General features: G+C 37.9%; 1 long non-coding RNA gene across 1 annotated transcript; it reads right to left on the minus strand.

The window, feature by feature from the left end:
* Nucleotides 1-2,788: 2,788 nt before the first annotated feature.
* Nucleotides 2,789-23,780, minus strand: LOC134480943 (uncharacterized). The gene is made up of 2 exons (XR_010055983.1): nt 3,894-23,780; nt 2,789-3,076 (listed from the first exon to the last, which is right to left on the minus strand). It is a non-coding gene; the product is annotated as an uncharacterized LOC134480943 (long non-coding RNA).
* Nucleotides 23,781-24,715: the final 935 nt, after the last annotated feature.

Raw genomic sequence — 24,715 nt, forward strand, 5'->3', positions numbered from 1 at the left:
AGTCGATGACATGGCTGTGCGATGAACATGTGTGATGAACATGGCTGTGCGATGACACGGCTGTGCGGTGCTTACTGATACGTTTAAGTGGTAAGATCAATGTAATTTAGGGTATTATCTTTTAGGACTTACATTTTCCTCCAGAAGGAGCCTCCAGTACTTTAAATTTATATTAAGCAGAGAGGATAAAATGTGCTTTGCTTACATATTCTAAGATGTGAAAGTAAGAAACATTTCCTTAGTAAACAAAGCCAATCTCCCAACCATTAAAGCATGGATCAATGGATCCTATTAACTTTCCTTATAAAGAGCCTTTGCTAACCCATAATATAACCAGACAGGAATTATATTCTGACTATGACAGAGATTAGAATACAGAGACAGAAGATAATTATGTATTGGTAGATGGGGCCAGAGTAAGCAAATATTTGATGTAACACTTTTTTTTGTTCACAGTCCTCCCTGCCAATTTACAAGTATCCCTTTCTCCCATGATGCTTATATATTATTTAAGTTGACACATACTTTTTCTTAATATGTATGAGTTATTTTATCTTGAAGGCATTAATGTTTCCCCATTTGTTTTGGGAGCATTTCCAAAGCAGATTTGAGAATGAAGGTGTGAGTCATCTTACTCTATGACTCTGCTTCTCAATCTTCCCAATGCTGTAGTAGCTCATTTCATACAGGCCCTCATGTTATGGTAACCCGCTCCCATATATTTACTTTTGTTGCTACTTCATAACTGTAATTTTGCTACTTTATGAATCATAATTTAAATACCTGAGTTTTCTGGTGGTCTTAGGTGACCCTTGCAAAAGGGTCTTTTGACTTCCAAAGGGGTTGTGACCCACAGGTTGAAAGCTGCTGCTCTCTGTGACTAATGGGGTGATTCATGCCAAATGAAAAGAAGAGAAGCTTGAAACTCACAGGCAGGAAGAAGGGTGTGCTTAACAAAATCCCTAGGGTTTGAGAGATCTGGGGGTCCAGGTTAGTGGAGACTGCTAGTCTTCCTATGGGTGGCCTCCTCCCCAGTTACTTTCAGCTTTCCCTAATCCAAGCACAAGGTTTACCAGCATCTGTCTTGCATCTGACTCTTTCAGCTGATTGTTGGGCCTCTCAGAGGGTAGCCATGCTAGCTTCCTTTCTGTAAGTGCACCATCAGTAATAGTGTCAGGCCTTGGAGCCTCTCCTTGAGTTGGATCCCAAGTTGGGCCGGTCACTAGACCTCCTTTCCCTCAATCTCTCCTGCATTTTTGTCCCTTTGGTTCTTTTAGACAGGAACAATTCTGGATCAGAGTTTTTGACTGTGGGATGGTAACCCTATCATTCCACTTTATACTCTGTCTTTCTACTGGAGGTGGACTCTACAATTTCTCTTTCCCCACTGTAAAGCACTTCATCCAAGGTCCCTCTCTTTGAGTCCTGTTCATCCCTTACCTCCCAGGTCTCTGGTACATTCTAGACACTGAGCCACCAACCAGTCAGCATACACCGCCTGATATGACCCCCCTCTCCCCGGACACATATACAGCATAGGACTGCCTGGTCTGGCCTCAGTGAGAGAAGATGCATCTAACTCTCAAGAGACTTGAGGCCTCAGGGATGGGTAAGATCTGGTGAGGGAGGCTGGAGATGGGTGGGGGCATCCTCTTGGAGACAGGGGAGGAGGTATGGGATGAGGAGATATGGGATAGAGGTCGGACCAGGATAGGGGCTAACGACTGGACTGTAAAAAGAAGATTAAATAATAATAATAATAAAAAAGTCCTTAGGGATGCAGCAAAACAACAGAAGAAAGGCAAGAAGAAAAAAAGTGTAGGTGACTCATGATGTATTCTTAAACTTAATGAGAAGTCATAAATATTTGATTGATACTTGATTTGTTTTTTCTCCTTCAAAAATAAAATATTGAAGAGATTATTATGTATTCACCTTATTCTTTGAAGTGTTGTGTCTTTCTGCTGGACTTTCATCAACAAAATCACACCATTATGTAGCTGTATTTTGAGAAGGAACTGATATAATTTCTGTACATACCATCATGTATACCATTGTATGATGGTGAGTCCTTAAGATTTTATTATGATTATAGTCTTTCTATGAGGATCTTCTGTACAGTCTATAAGAGATCTAATCCTAATGACCAAATCTTTTTAAGATATATTACATAATGTCTATTATATAAGTCATATTTGCTGTGCTAAGAGATCAGAACTTCTATGAATTCAGCTGGAACTATCTTCTCCAGATCCCAGGGTGGGCAAATACAGTTTCATGTGATTTCTATTGTTTTATATCCGTTACTGCTGAAACTAAAATAAATAAAGAAATCTCTCATATTTGCTGTGCTAAGAGATCAGAACTTCTATGAATTCAGCTGGAGCTATCTTCTCCAGATCCCAGGGTGGGCAAATACAGTTTCATGTGATTTCTATTGTTTTATATCCGTTACTGCTGAAACTAAAATAAATAAAGAAATCTCCTTATATGGTTTTATTAAAGTTTGTAGTTTTGTTAAAATCAAATATTAGCTTTGTTTTAATGATTATTTACATTAAAATTAAAATTAATATGCTAATTTATTCACTCATTCTATGATATAACTAGCAACATTAGAAAGACAAAATTTATATTATAAATTAATATATAATATGGACATGTAAAAGCTTTTATATATAAATAGTTAAAACATAAAAAACAGAACTGGGAAGTCATCAGTGTATGATATTTAGAGATGTATGTATATATAGAAACCAATAAAGAAGTAATTACCCCAAAATTTAGCTCCTTTTAAAAATTTTTATTTTTATTGGTTATTTTACATATTTACATTTCAAGTGTTATCCCTTTTTCCAGTTTCCCCTCTGCAAATCTCCATCCCATCCCTCCTTCACCCTGCTTCTATGAGGTTGTTTCCTCAACTACCCACCCATTCCTGCCTCACCACTCTAGCATTCTCCTACACCAGGCATCAAGCCTTCATAGGTCCAAAGTCCTTTCCTCTCACTGATGTCAGATAAGACCATCCTCTTCTACATATGCAGCTGGAGAAATGGGTCCCTCCATGCGTACTCTTTGGTTGGTGGACAGGGAAGAAATAAAGAAATTAAAGACATTTAGAATTTAATGAAAATAAAGCTTTAGCTCCTTATAATCATAGTTTTCATATTATTAAAGAGGTAATTTTGTGGACAGGGGTACTACTAGGCATATACTCTTGAGAGGAATTTTTTTCATTTTAGATAAATTTTTATCTACTGTAAACAAATAATTGAAGGAAGTAATGAAATATCTCTACAATGACATGAGAAAGGTTTTCAAAACAAACACACACACACACACACACACACACACGCACACACACACTCACATACAGACACAAACACACATGCACAGATATATGCATGCACTCATGCATTCTAGGATATTGAAGTCTACCTAAGGCAAATAATCCTGGTTTGTACAACCAAAAAACACAGTCACCATTTAACACCATAATTGTATATGACAATTATGCATTATGTATGTGACAACAGGCATAAGAGTTCAAATAAACACTTCCATTCAAATGGGAAAATAGAAATTCCACAGTTCACCATATAAGAAGTGGATGGATGCCTCAATGGGTAAAAACAATTTCTGTGCAAACATGAGATCTCTCATGTTTGAGCCCTCAGAAGCTCATACAAAGCCAGTTGGAGTTGCTGTTGCCTCTACCCCAGCATTGCAATGGAATGAGGAGGATGGACCATTTAAGTTCAGATTCAGTGACTGACCCTGCTTCAAGGCAATAAGGTGGCAAGCAATAGAGAAGGAAACAAGTTGCCTTCCTCTAGCCTTTACGTATGTGTGCACCACACATACATCCACTTCTCTTTGCACACACTCACCTGGATATACTCTGAGGAAGACTCTTGTTTATTTTTAATTTCCTGATTCCAGATGATTCACACTTCAAAGACTGCAACATCCTTGGAAGAGTAATTAAATTTCCCAGCATGATTTCTGCCTTAGAGAGCTAGAACCCAAAAGCAATAAGTATATTTGCCCTGGGATGATGGCACCTTAGACAATGCAAATCTGTAAAATTGTATCTTAGTTTTCATTAAAATGTTATTTCCATGATTTACTACTCTTAGTCCCCAGCTTGAAATTCTGGCCTTTAGCTTGTTATGGTTAACTGCATACACACACTCATTCACACATTCATGCATGTATACATGCCTGTGTTCCTAAATGTTTAAAAACAACTTGCTGAGTTCATTTAGTGTTTCCTGTGTCTATATGATTTATAGGGGTGACCTATTTACATTGAATAACCAATCAGAGGGCTCATACCCAGGAAAGACTATTTCTTCTACTCTCAGAAGTAGTCACCTGTAGATTTTTTTTTTGTCTATGGGTAGAATATTGTCAGCATGTCTATTGATGATGTACTTGTTCAAATAATGTTTAGGGTGCCATGTTTTCGCAAGATCATTGCTGAAGCTTTCTGTCATATCCAGGACACAAAGTATCGCAGGGGATTTTCTAGTCCTCTGGATCTCCTAGTCTTCTGTCTTCTATTCTATTTCCTAAGCCTTAGGTGCAGAAGTTCTGCCAGCCTACATTAGCCTGTTCTCTACATTTTGATTGGTTGTAGTTTCTGCATGTGTCTCCATCTGTTGCAGAGAGATGTTTCTTCGATGAGGTGTGAGAACTGCACTTATTTGTGGATTATAAAAATAAGTACTTTGAATGCTGTTACTAATATACTGGCCTAGGAAAGTAGCAGCAGACATTCAAAATCTCCTAGAGTTTTAGAGGTGTGAGGAAAGTCCTTATTGTTGAAGGCATCATGTGCTTCGGACACAAGACCCAGCTGGTGCAAATTGGATATGACTTGAAAGCTTTCTTTTTGAAGAGAAGATATTTATATTTCCAGAACCTGCTATCCAAGCTTTCCAGGGAAGAAAACAAATAGCAGTTCTACCCAATTATGAACAACAATGATGACCAGCAGGAAATTACACCTATATGTGTAGTAGTGATGCCCATATCTTAGATGTAACCAATAGCTCCCATAATTGCATGTAAGGTCTGCTCAAGAAGAAAAAAAAATCACACCCAGTGCTTGACACCTACTCAGCTCCCAAGGGATAAGGGAGTTGTGGATCTTAGAGGAGATTGCAAATCCTTAAGACAAAGTTCCAAAGAACACTTTGATCTCATCAGGGGCCATGGAGCAATAGCAATATGTGCATCTCCTTCTCCCTACAAATATACATATATGCATCTAATATTTATATATCTTAAGACAATGAGAGGCTTTTTAAGCTTTTTTCCTAAACCTTAGTCATATTCAACATGAGTCTAAGTTAGCTATAATGGCCCAAATAATTTCTTTTCATATATTTTTACTATGGTAAATGGAAAGCACTTCTTATTTCAAACTCTGCGGTTCTCAGAGTGTCTGTGAATTTTTCTTTTGTGTTTACTTGTAAACAGAGTGTTTCTTCCTGACTTTATCCAATGAAGAAAATAGATCAGTCCATGTCGAGAATACTCAGCTTCAAAGTCTCAAGTTCATTGCATGTGACCTTTGTGTTCCAGGTCGCCATACTGTGCTCATTATTGACAATTTTAGAATCTAAATATAGATTGCAGTCCAGTGGCAATTTGTTGAACAGCAAAAACCAAAAAAAAGTGTTAGGTTTCACTTTATTCTGTCAGTTTTGCTGTAATAGCAAACCAACTCCAAATCCCAATGACTTACAAGAACAAACAAGTATTCTTGCTGTCTCACATATTATTTATATGACTGCAGTCAGCTCCACTTGTCTTCTTACTCAGCCATTTGAGCTGAAGCATCAGCCCCTATTTGGGGTAAGTTGCTCAGGAGGAGGCAGAGATGATAAAGAGGTTGAGTGAATCATGAAGTTATATTTAAAGTTTCTGTTTGAAAAGATGTAGCAATCTATGCTTATCTCCCATTCACTCATATATATCACTTCATCTGTGTTCAAGGAAAGGTGTACATATTCTGAAATTAAAGTACAATCTTACAATCTTGCTTTGCTGTGTTCAGATCCTTCATCATAAAAAATGTTTTGTTGAATTCTAGACAAGCTACAGAAGTGGGATAGTCATATGTATAAGATCTGCAATGGAATATTTTATTCATCCATACCTACTGCTAACATCTGTGTATTTAGTGCCTTCTGTATGCTCTTCTATCACAGTGCTAAGATTGAGTAAGAAAAAGAAAACATGTCAGTGTGGTTGCCTTCAAAACCTTGATGCATGAAAGGTAGATGTCTTTAGAATTTATTTATTTATTCATCATTCCTTAGGGTTTGAAAATATTCAAAAAGAGGGAAAGGCTTTTAATCCCAGCTCTGAAGAGGCAGGCCAGATCTCTGTGAGTTTGAGGACAGCCTGGTCTACAGAGTAAGTTACAGACAGGGATACACAGAGAAATGCTGTCACTAAAAACAAACAAAACAAAAGCAGCCAGCAACTATTGGGGAGGAAACTCTGAGCAGCTGCTACAAGGAAATCTCTCAGACCTGCCCGGTTTTCCAATTATGCAGAGGACTTCGGAGTTTAGGCTTCAAGATCTTGCTGCTTAGCCCAGGCTGACTTGGTGCCCGTGACCATCCTGCTTCGATCTCCTGAGTGCTGAAATCCCACACACTGCCACACTGGGAGACTTCAGATATTTCTCCTGGGAAGCCAGAAGAGACTGCACTCTGCTCACATTTCTGACTCCAGAGGAAAAGACCTAATGCCATCTGGGACCCTAGTGCACGGGGGCTCCCAGAAAAGGTGGTACAAGCCCTCCTGGTTGCTGCCCTCACGGAGAGCTCAAAGCAGCCCCCCACGAGGAACTTAAGCCACGGGACCATAGGTAAGACCAAATTTTCTGCTCCAAGTGACCTGCCTGGTGGACTCAGGACACAGGCCCACAGGAACAGCTGAAGACCAGTAGACAGGAAAGACTACACACCCGAAAGCAGAACACTCTGTTCCCACAACTGGCTGAAAGAAAACAGGAAAACAGGTCTACAGCACTCCTGACACACAGGCCTATAGGACGGTCTAGCCATTGTCAGAAATAGCAGAACAAAGTAACACCAGAGACAACCTGATGGCAAGAGGCAATCGCAGGAACGCAAGCAACAGAAACCAAGACTACATGGCATCATCGGACCCCAATTCTCCCACCAAAGCAAACACTGAATATCCAAACACACCAGAAAAGCAAGATCTTGATTTAAAATCATATTTGATCATGATGCTGGAGGACTTCAAGAAAGACATGAAGAACTCCCTTAGAGAAATGCAGAAAAACATAAATAAACAAGTAGAAGCCTATAGAGAAGAATCACAAAAATCCCTGAAAGAATTCCGGGAAAACACAATCAAACAATTGAAGGAATTAAAAATGGAAATAGAAGCAATAAAGAAAGGACACAGGGAAACAACCCTGGATATAGAAAACCAAAAGAAGAGACATGGAGCTGTAGATACAAGCATCACCAACAGAATACAAGAGATAGACGAGAGAATTTCAGGAGCAGAAGATTCCATAGAAATCATTGACACAACTGTCAAAGATAATGGAAAACAGATCCTAAGAGAACACAAAATGCCAGCCCAGGTTACTGGATCCAGCAAAACTCTCAATTAACATAGATGGAGAAACCAAGATATTCCATGACAAAACCAAATATACACAATAACTGTCCACTCTCTCCCTACTTATTCAATATAGTTCTTGAAGTTCTAGCCAGAGCAATCAGACAACAAAAGGATATCAAAGGGATACAGGTTAGAAAAGAATTCAAAATATCACTACTTGCAGATGATATGATAGTGTATTTAAGTGATCCCAAAAGTTCTACCAGAGAACTACTCTAAACCTGATAAATACCTTCAGCAAAGTGGCTGGGTATAAAATTAACTCAAATAAATCAGTAGCCTTCCTCTACACAAAAGAGACACAAGTTGAGAAAGAAATTAGGGTAACGACACCCTTCATAATAGTCCCAAATAATATAAAATACCTCGGTGTGACTTTAACCAAGCAAGTGAAAGATCTGTATGATAAGAACTTCAAACCTCTGAAGAAAGAAATTGAAGAAGATCTCAGAAGATGGAAAGATCTCACATTCTCTTGGATTCGCAGGATTAATATAGTAAAAATGGCCATTTTACCAAAAGCAATCTATAGATTCAATGCAATCCCCTTCAAAATACCAATCCAATTCTTCAGAGACTTAGATAGAACAATTTGCAAATTCATCTGGAATAACAAAAAGCCCAGGATAGCTAAAACTATCCTCAGCAATAAAAGGATTTCCAGGGGAATCACTATCCCTGAACTCAAGCAATATTACAGAGCAATAGTGATAAAAACTGCATGGTATTGGTACAGAGACAGACAGATAGACCAATGGAACAGAATTGAAGACCCAGAAATGAACCCACACACCTTGATTTTTGACAAAGGAGCCAAAACCATTCAATGGAAAAAAGATAGCATTTTCAGCAAATGGTGCTGGTTCAACTGGAGGTCAGCATGTAGAAGAATGCAGATCAATCCATGCTTATCACCCTGTACAAAGCTTATGTCCAAGTGGATCAAGGACCTGCACATCAAACCAGATACACTCAAACTAATAGATGAAAAAGTGGGGAAGCATCTCGAACACATGGGCACTGGAGAAAATTTCCTGAACAAAACACCAGTAGCTTATGTTCTATGATCAAGAATCGACAAATGGGAACTCATAAAACTTCAAAGCTTCTGCAAGCCAAAGAACACTGTTGTTAGGACAAAATGGCAACCAACAGATTTGGAAAAGATCTTTACCAATCCTACAACTGATAGAGGACTTATATCCAAAATATATAGAGAACTCAAGCAGTTAGACAGCAGGTAGTCAAATAACCATATTAAAAAATGGGGTTCAGAGCTAAACAAAGAATTCACCGCTGAGGAATGCCGAATGGCTGAGAAACACCTAAAGAAATTTTCAACATCCAAAAATGCCAACCAACCAGAGCTTCCAGGGGCTAAGCCACTACCCAAAGACTATACATGGACTGACCCTGGGCTCCAACCTCATAGGTAGCAATGAATAGCCTAGCAAGAGCACCAGTGGAAGGGGAAGCTCTTGGTCCTGTCAAGACTGAGTCCCCAGTGAACGTGAATGTTGGGGAGAGGGTGGTAATGGGGGGAGGATGGGGAGAGGAATCCTATATAGAAGGGGAGAGGGAGGGGTTAAGGGGATGTTGTCCCGGAAACCAGGAAGGGGAATAACAACCGAAATGTAAATAAGAAATACTCAAGTTAATAAAGATAAAAAAATAAAATAAAAAAATTAAAAAGACATTCAATGCTGGTTGCGGAATATAGTGGAGCTGACTAAAATCTGAGAGAGGCCTGGGCTGTGGCTTACAGATCCAATTCTGTGAGCACTGTTTTTAATCCCCAGTACTGGGGGATGGGGGCAAAGAAAATACCCAATGTCATTAAAATACAAAAATGTATATAAAGCAAAATGCCACGTGTATAAAGTAGAACTCTCTGGAAAATAAAGTGTGTTTGTTTTCAAACACATACAAAACATAAATTCAAGAAAAACAAAGAAATGTTCAACATTTTAGTCATAAGGGAAATGCAAATCAAAACAACCCTGAGATTTCACCTCATACCAGTAAGAATGATTAAGATCAAAAACTCAGGTGAGAGCAGATGCTGGTGAGGATATAGAGAAAGAGGAATACTCCTCTATTGTTGGTGGGATTGCAGACTGGTACGTACAACCATTCTGGAAATCAGTCTGGAGGTTCCTCAGAAAATTGGACATTGAACTACTTGAGGACCCAGCTATACCTCTCTTGGGCATATACTGAAAAGATGCTCCAACATATAACAAAGACACATGCTCCACTATGTTCAAAGCAGCCTTATTTATAATAGCCAGAAGCTGAAAAGAACCCAGTTGCCCTTCAACAGAGGAATGGTACAGAAAATGTGGTACATCTACACAATGAAGTACTACTCAGCTATCAAAAACAATGACTTCAAGAAATTCACAGGCAAATGGAATGAATTAGAAAATATCCTGAGTGAGGTAACACAATCACAGAAAAACACACGTTATGCACTCATTGATAAGTGGATATTAGCCCAAATGCTCGTATTACCCTAGATGCACAGAACACATGAAACTCAAGAAGGATGACCAAAATGTGAATGCCTCACTCCTTCTTTAAAATGGCAACAAGAATACCCTTGGTAGGAAATAGGGAGGCAAAGTTTAGAACAGAGGCAGAAGGAACACCCATTCAGAGCCTGTCCCACATGTGGCCCATACATATACAGCCACCCAATTAGACAAGATGGATGAAGCAAAGAAGTGCAGGCTGACAGGAACCGGATGTAGATCTGTCCTGAGAGACACAGCCAGAATACATCAAATACAGAGGCGAATGCCAGCAGCAAACCACTGAACTGAGAACGGGACCCCCATTGAAGGAATCAGAGAAAGGACTGAAATAGCTTTAAGGGGCTTGAGACCCCATGTGAACAACAATGCCAACCAACCAGAGCTTCCAGGCACCAAGCCTCTACCCAAAACTTACCCTGGGCACCAACTGCATAGGTAGCAATGAATAGCTTAGTAAGAGCACCAGTGGAAGGGGAAGCCCTTGGTCCTGCCAATACTGAACCCCCCAGTAAATGTGATTTTTGGAGGTAGGGCGGTAATGGGGGGAGGATCAGGAGGGGAAAACTCACAGAGAAGGGGAGGGGGAGGGGTTATAGGAATGTTGGCCCAGAAACCGGGAAAGGGAATAACAATCGAAATGTAAATAAGAAATATCCAAGTTAATAAAGAAAAAAATTATAATCAACAACAACAAAATTATTAGGAATGAACCCTGAACATAAAACACAATAAAATATAAAATATTGTTAAAATATATATTATTCACATCATATGTATGATTTACTGTTAGAGACAAATTTTTTTCTTAGGAGAAAAGGAAAGCAAATACCAATTATGATTCAAGTTTCAGAGCCTACATGGATGGAACGTTTCTAAAATGAAGAGCAAGAAGGTATTAAGCTCAAATGCAACTAAGATCTTAGATCTCAATTAGATCTCAGGAAATACAATCATTCTTTAATTAGTCAGCCTGTCAAACCTCGTTGCTCCCTAAATAGGGAACTTATTAGCCAACTGTCACAATTATCTTAAGCTTCTGCCGGCTCATTGTGAAACTCCTGACTTGGATTTGGTTTAGAAACCAACAGCATTAAGAATCTGGGGCACCTGTTATGCAGTGTGAGAATGCTCCTTTCAGTCCTTCCTCTTACAATGCCAGAGGGAACTCTAAATGTAATTTTGTCTCCATGACTGACCAACTCCAGAATTTATGTGAAACCAAGCTGTAGTTCTATATTTAACTTCCACAGGATTTATAGGAAAGTGCTTTGCAAACACTGTTTTCAGAATGTCACAATAGTAGTCTTCTGACGTCAAGTGTGTGGCTTATAATTATCCCACGCTAATTGCATCTCCACATATGTAACTCTGCACCGGGAGCCATGCTAACAGAAGAGCTATTTACTGTTATGGGGACTTCTGTATTGGATCACTTTTTAACAATCCTGGTTCAAATATTCAGAAAACTACAAGGCAGAAAGCCCAGTTGAAATGTCTCTGATATTAGGGTAGCAGGGGTTTCTACACAAAGTGGCTAAGATTTTGACACAGTCACATTTGGTATGGTCCCAACTCAGATTTTCAAGTTCTTTCCCTCATCTCAATGAATTATAATTTTGTGAGTTTGTTATTTCAGTCATGGACCCTACTAAAACAATACCAATGAAGTATCTCTAAGCAAGTGAGTGTTTTCAAGCACTTCTTACCTAGACATGTTGGAATAATAGAGGTCCAGGGAAGTCAGTGTTTGAGATTCCATGAATGGTCAGCAGGGTAATGTGGTTGTGAACTGTCTTTTCTGTTTAACTTTGTGATCTGATTCTGTTGATTTACACAATTTGGTATCCTGACTTATTATTTGTGATGTTCAAAACACTGACTCTACCAATGCCATTCTGCTCCGCTTCATCCAGACACTTCCAGTTGACTCACCTCTATGTCTATTCCGATAGAGACATAGTCCCAGGTCTCCATCCTGAATCATTTATGATTTTGGAGCAACTCTTGAGTCAGTGTACAAAGATTATTTTGACAGATAACTCACTTTGTAGCCATAGATCATCAGAAACATCTCTAAGTTCTGAGAATTAGCTTATTAATAATTTTCTTATATTAACTGTAGTAATAATTGAGACTATAGAAACAAACCCCTTAGAGACCACTTAAAATAAAATAAGGGTTTGTAGTAATTTGTCTTACTATTATTACAATTGTCTTCTTTAGGCTTTTACTGCTGTGAAGAGACACCACGGACAATGTAATTCCAATAACAACAACTTTTAATTGCGGCTGACTTACAGGTTCAGAGGTTCAGTCCATTATCATCAAGGCAGGAGCCTGTCATCGCCCAGGCAGGCATGGTGCAGGAGGAACTGCACCTTCATCTCATCTTCATCTCAAGTCTGGTAGAAGACTGGTTTCCAGGCAACTATGACTAGAGTCTTAAAGCCCATACCCATAGTGACATATCTATTTCAACAAGGTCACACCTCCCAATAGTGCCACTCCCTGGTCCAAGCATATACAGACCATCACAAGAATCAACCACTGAATCTTTGCATATGTGCCCTTTCAGTTGAAAGCATATGCTAAATTTATGATGAACATCATCAAGTCACCCAGTTGCATTCACATGATTATCAGTAGTTTTCTTGTGTACAGTTGTATATCTTCATTGTGTTTTAAGGTCTATGTGTAATCTCATTTATTACTACATAAATTTCAATAAATTGGTCATATAATTAGACAGTCCTTAAAATAAAATTGGAATATGTGTTTTTTGTAATACCTAGACCTGAAAAAGTATAATATGGTATTATAGCCCCTGTGTTCATCCTAGGGAAATTCATAGTTTATTTTAAGTATTCAAGATTTTTGACACCCTAAGTGACTCTAAGACAGGAATTACCATTTTCTTAGAGCATTAAACATTAAGTAGAATCCACTAGTTTATCAACTATCTTTTAGTAGTGATATTGAGTTCTAACAAGTTTGTGATGCAAACAATAAATGACAAATAATAATTTTCTTGCAAATACAGAATAAAAATTTGGTGTTGCCAGAAGTCACCTGGAAATTTTTAACTTGAAGATTCTGATTCAGTCTTTCTTTGGTGGAGTGCTGGCTGGTTTTGTGTGTCAACCTGACATAAGCTGGAGTTATCACAGAAAATGAATCTCCCTTGAGGAAATGCCTTCGTGAGATCCAACAGTAAGACATTTTCTCAACTAGTGATCAAGGAGGGAAACCTTGTAGGTGGTGCCTGGGTAGTCCTGGGTTCTATAAGAAACCAAGCTGAGTGAGCCAGAGGAAGCAATCCAATAAGCAGCATCCCTCCATAGCCTCTGCATCAGTTCCTGTTTCCAGGTTCCTACCCTGTGTGATTTTCAGTCCTGACTTCCTTTGGTGATGAACAGCAATGTGGAAGTGTAAGCTGATAAACCCTTTTCTCCCCAACTTGCTTCTTGGTCATGATGTTTTGTGCGGGAATAGAAATCCTGACTAAGACAGGTGGGCAGGATCAGCAACTGATTACTAAAAATGATCCTAATTGGTCCTCATGTTTCTGCTCCCAAAAATACATAACATGTAACAAGTCCCTAAAGTTACCCCGGTGAAATATTTTAAGTGATCCATTGCCTTTTCTTTGTTTATTCTTTTCTTGTAGTAGAGGAGAGCTTGTCTTGGGTTTATGTCTCCTCTTTACAGAGTAAATGGACACTTCAGTATGCCCCTGTCTTTAAGATGCTGTGATAAAAAAAACCATATCCAACAAAGATGACTGGGGAACATGGCCCACAAAGTCAACTAAGCAGAGCTCATAGGGGCTCTCAGAAACTTAAGTGTCAATCATGCAGCTTGCAAGGGTTTGCAGTAGGTCCTCTTCAAATGTTATGGTTGTGGGCTTCCTGTTTTCATGGGATTCCTAACAGTGGGAATGAGGGTGTTACTGACTCACCTGCCCTAGGAACTTTTCCTCCTACTGGGTTTCTTATCCCAGCCCTGATTTGAAGGTTTATGCCTAGTTTTATTGTACCTTGTGATGCCATATTTGATTGATATATTCAGAAGACCTGCTCTTTTCTGAAGAGAAATGGAGGGGAAGTGGACTTTGGAAAAAGGAGAAATGGGGGAGGAAGGTAAGGGTGAAGGGAGGGGGAACTCTGGTTGGGATGTATTGTATGAGGAAAGAAAACAACAACAGAAAACAAACAAACAAAGCCCACCATGACTAGAACCAACTTGGGGAGGAAAAGTTTGATGTTATCTTACACTTTGGTATCAGCCCATCATCAAGAGGAGTCAGGACAGGGACATGGAGGCAGTAATGTAAGTAGAAATCATGGAGGAATACTGCTTCCAGGCTTGATCCCCATAGTTCACCCAGGCTTCTTTCTGGTAGTACCCAGTTCCTCCTGCTCAGGGGTCATCGCAGGCCCTCCTCCACCAGTCAAAGAAAGATAATATTTCAGAGACTTGTCTACAGGGCAATTTTATGGAGGCATTTCCTCAAGTGTAATTCCCTCATCACTGATGACTCTAACTTGTGTCAAATTGATACAAAACTAGTAGGCATAGCCTCTGTAGCCATATAAGTGTGTAAGAACAAGACTCCTAGGACTGCTCAATTTAATAATAGACATATAGCACTGGATTGCTTACTCCCTGAGGCCACAACCCTTAACACATTTTCTCACGTTGTGGTGAGCACCAGCCATAAAATTATTTTTGTTGCTATATTATAACTGTAATTTTCCATTGTTATGAATTGTAATATAAATATCTGATCTGCATATGGTCTCAGGCAACTCCTCAACCTTGCCAAAGGTGTCAGAACCTATAGGTTGAGAGCCAGTGTCGTGTAGTCTCCTTTGAAATACCTCTCTGCTATAAATTTTATGTTATCAGTGGTGCTCAAACTAAGGACTCCAATGAGCACTGCTTATCTGGAGAACCCTACCAATGTTCATCTACTCCCTTGGGATGTGGTAGCTGTCATTGCTATAATTCATAGCCTTTCAATTTTACAGTGAATGTTTTCTTTATGATCTCATCAACTAGTAATATTTTAGTGCCTGGGATCCAACATGGTATAGTCATTATATTTCACAGTTCTAGCTATGCTTTTGATTTCTCCTGACATTCAAGAGGTATACAATCATGAGTCAGATACAGAATTACATGGCATGATCATACCAGATTTTATGAGTCACCTTACACCGAATATAATTTGGCTGCAGTCATTCAATAACTTTATGCAACAATTTTTGTTAAGTGTAGGTAGAACAATATATAACAAACACAAAGATGTGTCAAAAATATGAGGTTAGCCATACTCTGATAGGTTTCACCATCACAAACCCAGTTGGTTAGTTCTTTCTCAATTTTCCCCATTTCTAATCAATGTTATTAAATGCATCAGATTTTGTTCCTTCTCTCCTTTCTCACATAAAGTCTTTTGACAAGACTTTCTTCATAATTTCTGACTATATTGGTAAATGACTTTTTTTTCCTGCCCTGACTTGTCCTTGGGAAGTGACTGATTCTTCTGTGTGTGCCAGTTTTAAAATATATTCCATTTTATAATTAAGTAAAACGAATCTCTCTATATCTATCTACATTTATATCTATACTGTTGTCAGTTTTAAGTTGCTTTTGGCAACAATCTCCTATGACTCATGCTAAGTAAGAAGCATCATGACCATGAAATATGCATGGTTTCATCATTAAAATGTAGAACATGAAATTTAAAATGCCATGTGGGACTCACAGTTCATAGGAACAATGATGCTAGGACTGAGATTCTGAATTACCATGGTGGCTTTCCTTATAAAGTCAGGTAACTTATTATTTTAGGAGACAGAAAGAACTATATAGATGATATATCTTGTATTGCAAACCCATGAATAGTAGGTAAAAGAGAAAAATTCATTATTTACCTCTTCCTCTCTTTTTCTAAGTTTCTACCAAGTTCAGTTGCTGTTTATTTCTATTTAACAATTTTTTATTCTGGGACTTCTCTTTTAAAAACAAAGTGAACTTCCAGACATAAGAGTTCATCACCGTTTTATAGTCTGTCATATTTTTCTAATGTGCTTTGAAAAGTTGAGTTTAGTCTTACAAGAGCAATGGTTATAACTTACCTAAAGGCCTTTAAAAGACACTTAAGGCAAGGGTACAAATAAATATAAACAAGAATATACCTATATGCTCAAGCACTTCATTAGTGTGGGTAATGTATATATTAGGAAGGCATTAATTGAAGAATGAGATATGATGGGAAATTGCTAGAGCAGGGCTTACTGACTATATTTTTTCAGAAGCAAATCTATTTCCTACCATTTGCTTTATAGGTAAAAGCATGTTTTCTAAATGTTCTGTTTTATGCCTTTTCAGAATTGATGGAAAAGGGACTTAAAAGATGACTGCCTGTCACCCATCTACAGTTTGGACTTTGGAGTTCTCACTAAAGTCTGTGAGCTTGGAATTCCTTTCAGTTTTACTCTGCTCCCATAGATGGAGTGATATTGACTAAGCATCTACTCTGTAGAGACAAAAGTTCTTTAATATGACTGTTTGATCAATTTCAGAAAACATACCATACAAATGATATTTGAATCTCCCCTTTTTGTCTCTATGGATGCTCAACTCAGGGTACATATCAGTGTTTACCCATCAAACATGAACATGGAATACATCTTGGTGATTTGCCATTATAACTTCATATTTTAGGCCATATTATATATTAGCATCACTTTATACATGTTTTGTGGATTGATGCTCAAATTTATGTGTACATGCACACACAAATACACACACAGTGCATTCAGTGTGCATATAATACCTTATTATTGGAAAGACTGAATTTGAAGTATCTAAGGGACATATAGGTTGTAGGATTGAGGAGGACTTTAACTCTAAGTACCACAGAAGTATAAGTACCATGGTACCACAGTACCATGTCATTCTTCGAGACATGGTAGACCTAGGCATTTATAACTACACATTAAGTGACTAATGTGTGTTGATTTTGATTGGAAATATCTTATGCCTGGGATGGGATTCATTGTTAGTCGTACTATAGTAAGTCTATCCAACTGTTTCCTCACTTCTGGAGCATGAATCACTACCTATCGCTTTATATGCCATCTGTTCTCACAGCATCACCAACATACTGTGGTGGACTTGGCTAAGGCACACTTAGATAGTTAATAAAGTATACTTTCTAGGTGTCTCTGTAAAAACATTTCAGGAAATGACTACCATTTGAAACAAATAAAGAAAGTTGCTTCACTGGAAGTGGGCATGACCCCAAAACCCACTAGTTACCCAATTAGAAAAAATAGTAGATTATCAAATCCCTCTTTGCTGTAGCTGAGATTCAACTTTTTGCCTTTGTATATTATCACACCTACTTTTCAATCTTTTATCTGTAAATGGGAACTTTCGCAATGAGATTCCTGATTCTCAGACTTCTGAATTTGGACTGAAGTATCCAATTGTCCTTTAAGGTCATCTGCAATTTCAGTAAGATTTCTAATTGTACCTCTGCTCAGATTCTATGATCACATGACATGATTTATAAACTATATGTTCTATATTTCTTGTCAGATATAGGCATCTGGAGATATATTTGTGGGTAAGTCCAAATATACATCCAAATCTTTGTTTTAGTCAGCTCAAACTAAGAAACTGAGTCTAGCTCCTACTTTCTGTATTGTATACAGGGTGTACCTATGGCCAAATGAAAATTCCTCCATGCTTCTTTCTTCTGTTCTTCACCACTTGTGAATCCAAGTTACTAAACTGGTTACTGTGCTAAGTGAAAAGTTTTCTTATCTTTCCCATGCCTTTTAGGAATTCAAGTTGTAATATATATTCATGTAAATAGGAAAGTTTTCCACCATTTCACAACTCTAACAAAGAATTTAGAAGGCATCAATATTTCTGTTAATTGGAAACATGCTATAATTGATAAAATTCTATATTTCCTTACTTGATTAGTAGTTTTTTTTCTATGTCTCTTTTTTGGTCAGATGTTACAAATACTGCATATATTACACATATTTTAAAAGATCAAAATGTATGTGTGTGTGTGTGTGTGTGTGTGTTGTGTATGTGTGACTTTAGGAGGGATGTATGAAAATAGATATGTGAGTGGCAGGTGTAATTACATATATGTATTAAGCATATACATGTAAAAGATAAAAATAAAGTGTCTTTCTCAATATTTTGACTGTTTTTTTAATCAGGATATCTCACTGAATCTGGAGTTCATCAGTTTACCTATGCTGCCCAACTAATGAACTCCAGGCATCTACCTGCCATTTCCTACAGAGTACCCTGAGTGCTAGGGATACAATGTGCTTCCTTGGGCTGTTTATATGACTTGTAGAAGTTTGAACTCAGATCTTCATGCTTGTAGACAGGTAATTTCTGATTGATCTATCCTCCCAGCCCAATGCACAGATGCTTTATTTTAAAAATCACAATTGCATTAATTTCTGTTTTTAACTCTTTCATGCACATTTTTAGACATTTCTTTTATGTTTTTCTTTAACATGATGAAATTTTCTTTTCCCATCATGTCTGAAATAAAATTAATTAATTAAAAAATCCTTATTTACATATAAAAACACTTTATACCACTATTTCCTTTTTAGTATGATTTTGGTAACGTCCTCTTAGGATTCAACTTATAGTTTGCTCTTCATCACTGATTTACAGACAGTAGCTGAAGTCACCTTTAGGCTGGCATAACCAATTAACATTATCAGATGATATAAAACACAGGAACCATCATTTCATTAGTTTTAGAGTTTGAACATTCACAGTTCAAGTTATTTCTGAAGACTGCCAAGGGAAACACTTTTAGGCTCCTCAAAGGCCCGAATTGATCTCTCATCATCTGTATTCAATTTCTGTCTCTATGTCTCTTTCTCCATTATATAAAAATCATTGAGACAAATATTTTTAATTTACTTAAATGGTTATAATAATTTCATATTTTGATCAGTTATGTCAGATCAATGTTCAAGGTGTGGAGGCATGACTCATCTTACAGCGAATGTTATTCACAGATTATTTTAGAAAAGCATTCTTCAACTTCCATTGGAAAAGAAAAAATGGCATCTTTGATGAATTTAATTTTTTAATCTTTGTTTATCAATAAATATAAAATTTTGTCAAAAGGGTTAAAACAATTTGCAATTTCTCTTGAATATATTTTGACCTCTGTACTTTAAATCATAGTGATTTGATCTAGAAATAAAGTCACATTTATTAAATATTTTAATACATTATTATTAAGGAGTTTATACTTTCATATTTTGAGCAACTAGAGACAGAAATCCTGGTAGAAGGATAAACTGAAATCTGTGGATGCTCGGACATAGTTGTACCATCAATGCTCAATCACCTTCAGACCTGTCTTCTATGAATTTATAATCCAAAGACATCTGATTCTCTGATCCCTGGAGACAATATACATAGTGCAGATGCTTAAAGACTCCTAGGAAAGAGTCCTTTATCCTCTCTCTGGAATGGAAGGGGTGGCATATATATGAACTCCTCAATTCAAAATTTTAGGTCAAGAGAGCCACTTTTAGGGTTTGAAGATTCTATGTGGACTTTCCGGAGTACGGGAGAAAGACTGTGTCTAGAATCAATGTTTACCTGTTGGTATCACAGATAAATAGCCAGTCTGACCCTGAATTTCAAACTGGTATTCAGTATTCTGTGAATCTCTGTTTTCAAAAACTTGTCATAGAAAGTCACAAAGTAGTATTTTATAAGGATGCACGTATTGAGAAATTTCTTGGAAAAATAAGAGGCCAATTTTGAACATTCAGAAGTCAAAATGGAAGAGCTTTAGATGTTCCAATGCAACTCTCCATAATTGTTTACACTTTTCTGTGCTTTTCTAATAAGAAGTTCCCCATTGATATATTTTATTGAATTTTTCATTTCTACCCACGCTCCCAAACAACATATATCTTGTCACTACTGTTAAAAGCAAGTATGTAAATAGTATTTTCTTTTAAATATTGACTGCTTTAGATTCTACTTTGACAAAGAGATTTTAACCTTCTTTCAATACTATAAAAGAGCAACAGCTCTTTTAATAAATCCTTTCCATAATAATCACAGTGAGGGTCACAAACTGCTTTAGAATGCAAAACATAAGATGAGTTTAGCATGATTCTTAGGAGAAACAGGCTGAAGATATTTGGAATGCTGTTCTTTCAGTAACAAAATGGTTCACTAGAGGCTTGTGCTGGTGTAACTGGATGTTTCCGTGTAGAAGAGTGCAAATAGGTCAATATTCATCACTCTGCACAAAACTCAAGTCCAAATGGATCAAAGACCTCAACATAAAACCAGACACACTTAATCTAATAGAACAGAAAGTGGGGAATAGCCTTGAAATCATTGGTGGAGGAGACAGCTACCTGAATAGAACACCAGTGTCTTTGGAACTAAGGTCAAGAATTAATAAATTGACATTGAAAAACCTTTCATAAGTCAAAGGACACTGTCATCAGGACAAAACGACAGCTTTCAGATTGGGAAAGATCTTCACTAACTCTACATCTGACAGAGGGTTAATATCTAAAATCTATAAAGAACTCCAGAGGCATTAATGACCAAATAATCGAATTAAAAAATGGAGTGCAGAGCCAAACAGAATTCTTAACAGAGAAATCTCAAATGACTGAGAAACACCTAAAGAAATGTTTGACATCCTTAGTCATCAGGGAAATGCAAATTGAAATGACCCTGAGATTCCACCTTCCACCTATGAGAATGGCTAAGATAAAAATGTCAAAGGACAGCACATCTTGGTGAAGTTGGGGAACTAGGGGAACACTTCTTCACTGCTGGTGGGAGTGAAAACTTTTACAACTACTCTGGAAATTAGTTTGGCAGTTTTTCAGAGGATTGGGAATAGCTCTTCTTTAAAACCTAGCTATACCGCACAGGTGTGGGCATACATCCAAAAGATGCTCCATCATAGCACAATGACATGTGCTCGACTATTTATTTTAGCTTTATTTATAATACCCAGACACCAGAAATAAGCTAGATGCCTTTTAACTGAAGAACGGATGCAAATGTGGCAACATCTACAGAACGGCTCAGTACTCAGCCATTAAAAACAAGGACATCATGAACCTTGCAGGCAAATACATGGAACTAGAAAATACCCTGCGTGAGGTAAGTCAGACCCAATAGGACATGCATGGTATGTACTCACTTATAAGTGTATATCAGGCATAAAGTACAGGATAATTATACCGTAATCAATAGAACCAAAGAAGCCAAATAACAAGGAAGTACAAGGAAGGATTTTTGAATCTCAGAAAAGGAAACATAGATATGGGATGTCAATGGAAGGAAGAAACTGGGTGAAATAAGGGATGGGGTGGGGAGGGTGATGGTGGTTGGGGAGAGCATATGTAGGGAAAGCAGAGGAGAGAGAAAGGAAGTGGACTGGTGGATGCAATCTCTAATACATACCAGGGGCCTGGGATGAGAAGGGATCCCAGAGAGTCTAAGGGAGCGACTCTGGCTGAGATTCCTAGCAGAGGGGAATGTGGATCTTAATGTGGTCAAGTTCTTTAGCCAGGCAAGATTCCTAGTGAAGGATGACAGCACCTCACCTATCCAAAAGTGTTCTGTCTACAAGATGTGCCAACAATGACTGCTCCAAATTGAGACCCATCCCATGGGCAAGAACCAATCCCTGACACTAATAATGATGTTCTATTATGCTTGCAGACAGTAACCTAGCATAACTGTCCTTTGAGAGGCCCCACCCAGCAGCCAATCAAAAGAAATATAGAGACTCATACCCATATACTAGATGGAGCTTGGGGAATCTTATGAAAGAGTTGGAAGAAAGATTGAGACACTTGAAGAGGACAGTGACTCCACAAGAGGACCAACAGAGTCAACTAACCTGAACCCTTGGGGAATCCCAGAGACTGAATCACCAACCAAAGCGTGAGCATGGACTGGAGTTAGGCCTTTGCACCTATGTGGCAGATGAGCAGCTTGGTCTTCATGAGGGCTCCTCAAACAACTGGAGTTGGGGCTGTTCCTGAGCCTGTTACCTGCCTGCCTGCTTGTGTATTCTGCACCCCAAAATGGATAGCCTTGTCTGGTTTCAATGGGAAATGATGTACCTTATCTGGCAGCTACTTGATGTGGAGGAGAGGAAGACTGATATTGGCTTGTAAAGGGAATGAATAAAATTATTATTATTATTATTATTATTATTATTATTGTTAAAGAAAATGGTTCACCTGAGGCTTGTGACACTTCTGTTTGTAATAGTAGTTGAGAGCATCAAATTTAGGTGTTACCATTACACAGTGTCTGTGTGGCAACGGCACTCAGATGTTCTCAGAGCCTCAGATCCTCTGAATTCTAAGCACTATTGATAAAAATTGTCTTCAGCAGTAAAAAGCTGAGAAAAAGTAGTCATAGCAGTAAACATCTGAATAGAACATCTGGAAGACTTGTGGCATTATAATTAAAGTGAACTATATTACTACTCAATATAAATAAGACTTGTGAAGAATTAGTAATATACAAAGTTTCATGTACCTCCCTAAAGCTCTGTAAGCTTGGAATAATGTTATTTGAAAACTCACCATTTTGTCTTATAACAGAATTGTATATTACATAAAACTAGAAACCTTATAATATTGGATTTATGAACTTTTCATGACAATAAAATAAAAATGAGAATGTATAATCCTTTAAGTGAGAAATGGTTGAATATTAGCCATTTATTTGTATGGTGATCTTTGCTCAATCTTCCTAAACTTCAGTTAAGTGTATGTAGGTTTAGTGTTTCTGTGTGTGTGTGTGTGTGTGTGTGTGTGTGTGTCCATGAAAGATAGAGAATAACAGGCAGAAATATAAAGAATTTTGGAAACTATGGTAAGGAACGTAGATTTACTTTTGCTATATGAAATCTCTGTGGATTTAAAGCAGGGCTTTATAAGACCTGGTTAGCATTTGAGAAAGCTCATGGAAAATATTCTGCAGGAAACGGCTTTAGGGAAACAGGGCTTAAAGCAGGCAAAGCAATCAGAAAGTTATTGAAGTTATCACATCAGGGGGTGATACTGACTTGAACTAGGATGAAAGGATTGGAAACTTGGGTGTGAAATATATTTTTCAGTTAAAAGCCATCAGATTAACCACAGAGGAGGTGTGAGCATATGAGAAATAACAATAACCTTTGGGCTATGCTGGGCCTGTTCAAGCAAACTAAGATAGACAGCTGTTTTCTTTCATAAGTGAATGGACTGCACTGTAAATTAATGCTTTAGTAGAAATCAGACAAACAACCAACCAAACAAAATACAAAATAAAACCCTCCCAAACAAAAGAAGGAAACAGGCCATCAAACTGACACTGTAGCAAAAACTTTACAATCTAAAACCTACCAAAAATTAATTTTTTGTTTTCTTCTTATTTATATGGTATTCTTTTGTTTCTTTTTTTTTAACTTGAGCATTTCTTATTTACATTTCGAGTGTTATTCCCTTTCCCGGTTTACAGGCCAACATTCCCCTAATCCCTCCCCCTCCTCTTCTCTATAAGTGTTCCCCTCCCCATCCTCCCCCCATTGCCGCCCTCCCCCCAACAATCACATTCAGTCTTAGCATGACCCAGGGCTTCCCCTTACACTAATGATCTTACTAGAATATTCAATGCTACCTATGAGGTCACAGTCCAGGGTCAGTCCATGTATACTCTTTAGGTAGTGGCTTAGTCCCTGGAAGCTCTGGTTGCTTGGCATTTTTGTTCATATGGGGTCTCGAGACCCTTCAAGCTCTTCCACTTCTTTCTCTGATTCCTTCAATGGGAGTCCTGTCTCAGTTCAGTGGTTTGCTGCTGGCATTCGCGTCTGTATTTGTTATATTCTGGCTGTGTCTCTCAGGAGAGATCTACATCCAGCTCCTGTCTGCCTGCACTTCTTTGCTTCATCCATCTTGTCTAATTGGGTGGCTGTATATGTATGGGCCACATGTAGGGCAGGCTCTGAATGGGTGTTCCTTCAGTCTCTGTTTTAATCTTTGCCTCTCTCTTCCCTGCCAAGGGTATTCTTGTTCCCCTTTTAAAGAAGGAGTGAAGCATTCACATTTTGATCATCCATCTTGAGTTTCATTTGTTCTAGGCATCTAGGATAATTCAAGCATTTGGGCTAATAACCACTTATCAATGAGTGCATACCATGTGTGTTTCTCTGTGATTGGGTTACCACACTCAGGATGATATTTTCCAGTTCTAACCATTTGCCTACGAATTTCATAAAGTCATTGTTTTTGATAGCTGAGTAATATTCCATTGTGTAGATGTACCACATTTTCTGTATCCATTCTTCTGTTGAAGGGCATCTGGGTTCTTTCTAGCTTCTGACTATTTATAAATAAGGCTGCTATGAACATAGTGGACCATGTGTCTTTTTTACA

This window comes from Rattus norvegicus, chromosome 11 (genome assembly GCF_036323735.1).
Source record: "Rattus norvegicus strain BN/NHsdMcwi chromosome 11, GRCr8, whole genome shotgun sequence".
NCBI lineage: Eukaryota > Metazoa > Chordata > Mammalia > Rodentia > Muridae > Rattus > Rattus norvegicus.